Source organism: Chenopodium album, chromosome 22 (genome assembly GCF_948465745.1).
Source record: "Chenopodium album chromosome 22, dcCheAlbu1.1, whole genome shotgun sequence".
NCBI lineage: Eukaryota > Viridiplantae > Streptophyta > Magnoliopsida > Caryophyllales > Amaranthaceae > Chenopodium > Chenopodium album.
This window is the reverse complement of record NC_137855.1, coordinates 2,667,741-2,676,538: the sequence shown is the minus strand read 5'-3', so window position 1 is coordinate 2,676,538 and position 8,798 is coordinate 2,667,741. Positions and strand designations below refer to the sequence as shown.

General features: G+C 31.2%; 1 non-coding gene and 1 pseudogene across 2 annotated transcripts; one reads left to right on the top strand and one right to left on the bottom strand.

Moving 5' to 3' along the window:
* Window positions 1-432: 432 nt before the first annotated feature.
* Window positions 433-3,460, bottom strand: LOC145605558 (protein ASYMMETRIC LEAVES 2 pseudogene; annotated as a pseudogene). The gene is made up of 2 exons (XR_014105096.1): window positions 2,588-3,460; window positions 433-543 (listed from the first exon to the last, which is right to left on the bottom strand). The product of XR_014105096.1 is annotated as a protein ASYMMETRIC LEAVES 2 pseudogene (transcript).
* A 3,654-nt stretch (window positions 3,461-7,114) lies between these two features.
* On the top strand, window positions 7,115-7,187 carry TRNAR-ACG (transfer RNA arginine (anticodon ACG)). The gene has a single exon. It is a non-coding gene; the product is annotated as a tRNA-Arg (tRNA).
* Window positions 7,188-8,798: the final 1,611 nt, after the last annotated feature.

Here is an 8,798-nt window from a genome sequence, read left to right as displayed (position 1 = left end):
TTGTGATCCTTTAATTTCCAAATAAACTATAACTATTTTGTAGTTTGTACTAATTTAAACAATCAATTGTTTTTGTAAAGATCAAATCCGGCCATACTCAATTTGGAATTCCTAAATGAACCCGGCAATATCAACTTGGACTTTGTAAAATGTCAGTGATCGATCATATAAATATATATGTATATGTAGAAGTGACCAAGAAAAATATACTTGTACGAAAAAGGGTCATGAGAAATCTTGAACAAAATGACAAGACTAAAAATACCAGAACACATGCATGTATTTGTCCCATAAAATATGACAGAATTTAGATTTCTTAGAAGAAAAAAAAGGGAAAAAAAATAAGAGATAAAATATATAGGTACACATATATGGCAAGAATTTTCAATGTAAAGATGTTAATAATAATATGGATATATGAGGACATCATCAACTTCCTCAATCTCATCTGTCTTGCTCCCTTTGATCATTTCTATCTTGCTTGGTCTCTCATTTTCTCCTTTCAAAATAGTGAATTTTGCTAGATCTTCCATGTTTACGAGCCTGTGTAATACATACAAAGTACTCCGTTAATTAGAACTAGCAATTTAATAGAAGAATCAATTAATTTTATAGAAATTTTTATAATTTCTTATACGTCTGTTCAACATTAAGTACAAAATAACTGGTGCAGCGGTTTATTAATTACAAACCATTACATCAATTTAACTTAAAAAATCTACATTTACCATATAACATAGAATCTATCCCGCAAGATGAAAATTCGCAAATATAATCTAATCTAATATTATATATATAAAGGGGAGTTTTTTCCCGAGATTTTAGAACGCCACGTAGGATTTTTATTTTTTAAAAATTATTAGAGCGCCACATAGGATTAATATTTTTAAAAAACAACAATAGGATTATGCCACCTAAGATAAGTTAACGTGCCACGTAGGATTATAAATTATAGCCATATCCAATAAATAATTCAAGTGCCACATAAGCATAATTGACCAATGAGATTTTAATAGTTACATTAATTAAATACGAAATATTATCTTTTGAGATTATGAATTTAATCTAATATTTTAAAACAAATACGGAGAAAATGATATATTACGTACAACTAATAAAATAACAAATGTAATCACATAAATATGAAAAATATCTTTTTAAAAAAAATAGATCGACCCGTGCATCGCACGGGCATCATCTAGTTACCATATAATTTAGAATCTATCCCGAAAGATGAAAATTCGCAAATATAATTATTATTATTATGACAACGAGTATGTAATTTCAATTTATTTTTCTAAAATATAAATGAAAAAGAAAAATGATTATTGCTGGGGACTACACGAGCTAATGACCAAGTGACAAAAAGCACATACATAGCAAAGATGCAAAAGGAAAGTACAATGTGATATGTACATATATTGGTGTATTGCAATGTTTTTTTGATTTTTACGTGGTCGAGCGTATTATTTGCTGTCTAATATTAGTATTGTCAGTACAAAAAAGGACACTTATTATACCATGCATGACCTCATCATCGCTAAATTATTAATATGGCTTTCTTCTTTGTTCATCTTGCTCTTTTAATTCGGTTTTAACTTTTCATATTAAACCCTAATCATTCTCGTTTACACTCATCTTGATTCATATTGAAACCCTAACTTGTGTGCTAGTACATGTTCTTTTCTATGAAACTAATTAAATCTTTTGTAGGAGACACAAGTGAATTAAAGGCAATTCAAATTCGGATACTATCAAATATTTACTCTTCCCATAACGCTAATTATAGTTTGTATAACATGTAGATATACAAAACTTTCAGCATTACCATTTATTATAACACGTGGTTTTATCATAAATTACTAGTAATTGAAATTATACCTTTCAAACTAGAAATTCTTGTAAGGACTATGTTCAACAAAACCCTAATTTCTTAAAATCAATTGTACATTAATAAATCATCCGAGGAAATATTATTATCATTTTATTTTGTTCTAAGTAACGGGAGAAATATAATTTGTGATCATCTAAATTAACTATATTTCGAAAATGATTTATTGGATTTTAAAAAGGATAGGAAATGAATAAAGAGCAAATAAACATACAGTACTTTCTTAAAATAGCTTACATCTGACCTTATATATTTCTATTCTGAAAAAAAAAAAAAAAAAAAAAAAAAAAAAAAAAAAAAAAAAAATCCACTGCACTAAATAATGAATCTTACTGTATATTAAGCCACAAAAATTTCAAATTTAACTATTTGTTATAAAGGATAATAGTGTTTGGATAACATAATAATGTATGATAATTGCTGAATTTGATTTTATGTAGCTGTTCTTTGAGCAATTTTATTAGACACACCATGTGATGATAACTATGTTTTCGGAAAATTATAGGAAAAAGAGGAAAATATAGTAAATGAGTTCATAGTTTTATGAAATTCTCCGGTATTTAGTGAAGCATAATTTTGTAATTCCCATACCAAAAAAAAAAATAAAAAAAGATGAAATTTTTCATTAACGTGGACCAACTAATAAATAGGTAAATAATTAAAACATACAAATAAAATAGAAATATGAATAATTACCTATGGTAGGGTTTGAGAAGAAGCCATGGCATGAAACCCTAAGGAGATTAAGACGGATCAATACTACGGCGGTCATCGCCACCGGCAGTCCTAGCAGTAGGTTGTTGATGGAGCTGACTAAGCTGTCCGATACCGGCTGCGGCCGAGACATTCATGTTCATGGCTAGAAGTCCAGCATCATATCCATGACTACCACTACCACCCGCCGCCATGTCGAACCCTCTTATACTATTAATCCCAAGTCCAGCACCCGCTTGGTGGTTGCTAGGGAAAAATTGGTGGTGGGAGTATAAGTGCTGCTGGTGTTGGTCCCTCGCACCAGCAGAAAACCCACCACCACCACCTATTCCAAGAAGACCAATTCCGAGGGACGGGGAATGGTGGTGGTGGTGGTTGGCGGCCGTTGCTGTGGCGGCAGCCGTGCTTGCCATAGCAGACGCCGCTATTACCCCACCACCCCCGCTACAACCTCCTGTAGCGGGGGTGGGGAAAGCAAAGTTCTGATACTTGGAAAGCTCGGTCCTAGCACAAGACAAGTCCACCTGGAGTTGTCGGAGCTGGTGCTGGAGCAAGGAAATCACACCCACACAACCGTAGACGGGATCACGAAGACGCATGTCCGCCTCGTAAGCTAACGAGTTGACCGCATCCTCCCTTTGATGTGGGTGGAGCTCATTGAGAAGCTTAGTAACATTACTAGCACCAAACACTTTGTGCACGTTGGCGAACTTTTGAGGTTGGTCTGGTGGAAAATAGGGCGCAAAAACACATTCTGGTTGACACTTTCTCCTTAGAAACTTGCACGCTGCACACGGCGAATTCGACGACGACGCCATTTCCTTTATCTTCTCCTTGATCTCTATGTCAAATTCAAGCTTATTACCTATATTTAAAAAAAAAATATATAGGTATATCAAATGAAGAATATAGGAGTAAAAAAAAAAAAAAAAAATACTCAAAAAAAATATTTTGTAAAAATAATGTTAAAAGGAGGAAGAAGATCTACCCTTAAAGAGAAGATATTGATGTAAAAAAAAGGGCAAAGATATTCTCTCACTTAGAAAAACAGTTGAGAAAGATTTTCTCCTTTTTGAGTAGAGCAGCTAAAGCTAAGGCAGGTATATAGCTGTGTTTTTTAGTGATTTATCAGCAGCTTTCACCAGATTTGAACTGTCAAACCCAAAGTCAACAAATTATACTACTACAGTACTACCCCTTTGCTCAGACTTTCCTAAATTATAAATTTAAATACAAAAAAATAGGTTACAAATTCATGAAGGAAAAAAAAAAAAACAATTACTAATTATATGGATTTTTCACATGATTAGAAAAAATGAAAACCTATGACCGACCGTGTGTAATATGTATATATCTAAATTTGCGACTGATAACTGATAAGTAATTCAGTATTCAGTCGCGGAAAAGAAAGATTAGTGATAGTATTGTGTAGTGTAAATTTATGTGAAGGTGGAAAATAAAGATTAGTGAGTGTATCGTGTTGTGTAAATTTATGTTTTTTTGACGGGTTTAGGGAAGGGAGAAAATGTATGTAATGAAAAGGTTGATATACCGTGGGGAAATTAAAGGGGTGATTGAAGCAAAGGGGAGGAGTACCGTGTTTGGATCTCGTGTAGGGAAAGTAAAAGGGAAGAGAGATTTACACCAATTTCAAAGTGAAAGAAATAATGTATCAAATTAAACGAGATCTTGCTTGAAATTCATAGATATTATCAAACTTTTATAATAATTATTGGTTACTAATAATAATAGTAATAATTAATCTTAATAATTCTTCTTCACATACATACACTTGCTAATTCTCATAAATTTGACCTGTAAAAAGCTAAGAGTTTTAGACTTTTTATGAAGGGAAGAAGATGATTTTATAATATATAGTCTTGGGATTACATAAATTTCCCTAAAATCATGTAATAATATACAAATTTATATAGTACTAGTAGCTAGGTAGTCATAGAATTGTACGTAGTACTAATGGGAGTACTATATATTACTCCTACTATAGTAGTAATTAATATAAGTAAGAGTGAAGCTGCAATAATAATAATAATTAAACAAAGTGAAACTAGTACTTTACTCTAGTATAAGGTATTATTAAGGTCCTAACAAAGAGAAATCTTATCACACTCTTTTGACTATTGAAAGATTGGGAGTAGTGAAGTTAGTTCCTTCTTAATTCTCTAATTCTTCCTTGGGATTGCAAAATAAAATCCCTAATTTTTAATTAAAAATAAGTTCGAGCTCTCTTAAACAGTTAATATGAAATAGAAGAAGCTAGCAGTTATAACAAGCTAGCTAAGTCATGATGAATTTTTTCTCGGTTCATTCAGTCAAACCTTAATTTACTTTAATTATTTTCTTACATAATCTTCCTCCTTTTTCAACCTCGATTTGCAAACTTTTTGATGAAAACTATGAAGAAAAAGACCCTTCCAAAATTATTTTTATAACAACATCAAAAAATATTTAAACAACTAAATTAAAGAAAAATAAAATTAAAAAAAAATTGTATATACCTTAAAATTAGTAGTTGTAGTAGCAAAGCTCAAAGCTTTAGTTTTGGTGAAGAAGAGAGAGAAAGAGAGAAGATCATGCAAGTTTGTGGGGTGTGTTTGGTGGAGCAAAAAAATCTCAAACTTCCAAAAATTTCGCCGTGAAATTATCTTACTCACCGGAAACCTTTGCAAGAAGAAAAAGATGATGATAATGATGAATTGAAAATGATATAATTATTTTAAAATGAGAATTATTTATTTTCCTTTTTTTCTAGAGAGAGAAAGCGAGAGCGAATTTTAGAGAGAGAAAGAGAATAAGAAGGGTGCACCCCCAAGAGAAAAGGCTAAGGAGGCGCGGAGAAAGTGAAGTAAAGATTTATAGTGAGTGAAGTGAGTGAGTGAAGTGAAGTGAGTGAGAGTGAGTGAGTGAGTGTAATGTAGACAGCTAGCTATTTGTTAGGGCATAGCAGAAGGGTTTTTTTTTGTTTTTGGGAAAAAAAATAAAAGAAATAAATAGATAAATTATGTGGTATTTTTTTTATAAGGATGACAAAGAAATTTAATGATGATGATGATGGATTGATGGGGAGTAGCAATAATATTATGGAGAGAGAGAGATAGAGTTTCATTTTAATTTTGTGGTGTGGTGCATTTAATTTTTTGATGTACTATTATCAGTTTCATTTGTGCACGTAATTAATCATCATATCATATCATGTGTGTTATAAATTTTATGGGTTTTGGCATGTACCACTATTTTTTCATTCTCGAATTATAATTAATTGAGAGGAATTGGAGTACAAGGGTGCGTGATTAGGTAGGATCAATTTATTAAAGCTTAGCATATTAACTATTAAGTGCTCGTTGATCATCTCGTCGTAAAATTTAAATTACGTTTTTTTAAAGTTAACAAGATATTAGGGCACGGAAAGGTAGAGACTAGATAGATGTATATAAAGGAGGGTGAGAAGATGGTGTATATGGCAATAATATATATGAGAAGACGGGATACACTGTTAAATACTCTTTCCATTTTAATAAGTGCTTATTAATTTAGCATGTAAAATTTTAAACAGACTATTAGGTATTGTATTGGATCTTAGAATCGATGAATAATATTTTATTTAGCATGTAAAATTTTAAACAGACTAGTATGAATTAATAAATCGTATTTCTATTTTAAGTGTAATAATATATAATTCACCTATTCATACGTACTCACAAATAAGATTGTTTATATCCGAACCTATATAAGCTAGCGCTATTGCGAAAACGATGGATACAAAAGATGGCATTGATGGGGGCTGCTAGAAAGGGAGAGTTGAGGGTAAGAAGCTAAGTAGGAGGAGATAAGCAACAGGGTTGGGTCGTACCTGTCGGCTGTCCGACTGTCCCTTGCCTCCTAGTCCGGCGTGGGGTGGGGGCTTAATTATACCCCGACTTTTTATCTTAATCATATCACTTGTACATATACTTACAAATTATTATCGATCATTGAGAGTTTCTAATTAATGCAAGCTAATATTAAGCTACTTGTATCGATAATATTTGTGATGATGATACGATAGCTGATGATTTCTAAGCTCCTAAATTGTAGTTCCACTTTTATCATAGTACAAAATTAAATCATGAAGATGGTACATACTATACAGGGTATGTGTATGCACTTGCTTGGCATACGTATTTTTTTAATCATCATTTTTATCGAAAAATTAAAAGCAAATTAAAGTAAGAAGTATATTATAGAAGAGGTAGCTTAGATTCGTACGTGCGTGTGATCTTATGTACAAGTAATTGTCCTTTATTAACATAATAAATCTAATTAAATTAGTTATTGCACCTTACCTTTATCGTAATTTCAATTGTTGAAATTATATAATGCTTTAGCAAATATGATAAAAGAAATATGTTAACTAAAATTGAACGAAAAAAAATAGGATTAACATTTAATTTTCTTTATGTTATACATATAAAATAGATATTAGATGAAACACTAGAAACTACATCAACGAGCGACTCCGTGGCCCAATGGATAAGGCGCTGGTCTACGAAACCAGAGATTCTGGGTTCGATCCCCAGCGGAGTCGTTTTAGTTTTTTTCTTTTAAATTGGGCTCGTAACTGATCCATTATTTTTTGGGTATTTGGGTCAGCAGAATATCATCGTATATGGTTAACAAGATAATTGGGTCAGCCCAAAATCACATACTTCGTACATGTTTTTTGTTCTTACAATTTTAGTTTGTGAAGCTAACTTTTTTTTTACAATTACATACAGTATAACCTTGGATTAACTTTTAACTATTTGCCTAAACTTCATCTATGCTACCTTCACATTCTCCTAGAAGTAACACCATATCGTGATATCGACAGTGTTACTGTGACAAACATAAGCAACACCATATCGTGATATCGACAATGATATCTGTAGTAGTTGAATAAGCTATTGATGATCAGGTCGTCAAGACTCGAGAGGCGAGACGTTCTTCTTGTAAGCCCATTGTAGTAATGTTACTGCTATATAAAAGTTTACACAGAAGACTTCTTTCTTTTCTTTTCTTTTCTTTTTTTTCTCTTTGTAATTGTGCGTCATATATTGGGCTTCAATTTGGGCCTACTGATGTTTCAGGCCTTGTCAACCATGCAAATGGCATCCAATAATAGAAAGATGTATGTGACTATATGTGACTATGTGCTAACTTTTTTAACGTAGTAACTATAGTGGTGAGACCTTGAATATGTTACTCGTAATTATTTCTAGTGAATTTATTTTAAAAAAATTATAATAAAAAAAGTTAAGAACATAGGCTAACCTAATTTATTTCTATCTCTTCTTTTTTTTTTTTTTTTTTTTTTTTTTTTTTTTTTTTTTTTTTTGTTTGAAGGACCTAATTTATTTCTATCTTAATGTCTTTGTATTTGTTTTTCTTCTTTTTTCCCTCCATTTTGGAAGAGCTAATCTTTTTTCTTTTTTCTTTTTTCTTTTTTCTTTTTTTTTTTTTTGTGATTAGTAAATTATAAAATTTTCAATCAGAATCTAAGACTTCACTAAGTTTGTAAAACAATATTTGGTAAAGTATTAGTGTTTTATAAGTTACTTTTAGTACTAAAGCTATAATTTGGAAAACTTTTATAAGATACTAAGAACTTTTGTAGAGGCAACTTTTACAACTTGTAAATAACTCCTTTTTTTAATTTAAATACTTGGTAGTTGGTACTAACCCAATCACTTGTCTAGTTACTTCACTCTATTACTACAACCAATATTCCGATAACAATTATGTTCAAAATATTTTTTTAAAGGATGTCAACTATCTTAATAGATTAAGTCATATAGTCGGTATCTAAAACACGTGATCAATCCTTTCTGTATAGAAAATACTTGGTCGGATGGCTAGCATAGTAACAATAATATTTTGATGAGCTTATCTTGGAAGACTTTGACTCGTTTATTGGGAAGTTGAGTGGTACTTGAGCACTCATATAACCAAAATTATTGTGTAATTTTTCATTAAAATCAAGCATATTATAGCAAGTGCACTTAATAATTATAGGAATGATCTCCTCATGTGCAACAATTTTAATTCATGATTATTAAATTTCAATCAAGAAAAAGGAGGGGAGATGTGAACTTCAAGCCTCGGGCACAAAGGACGACTCCAATAAAGCCTTTGTGTATATATAATGATGATTTGCCCA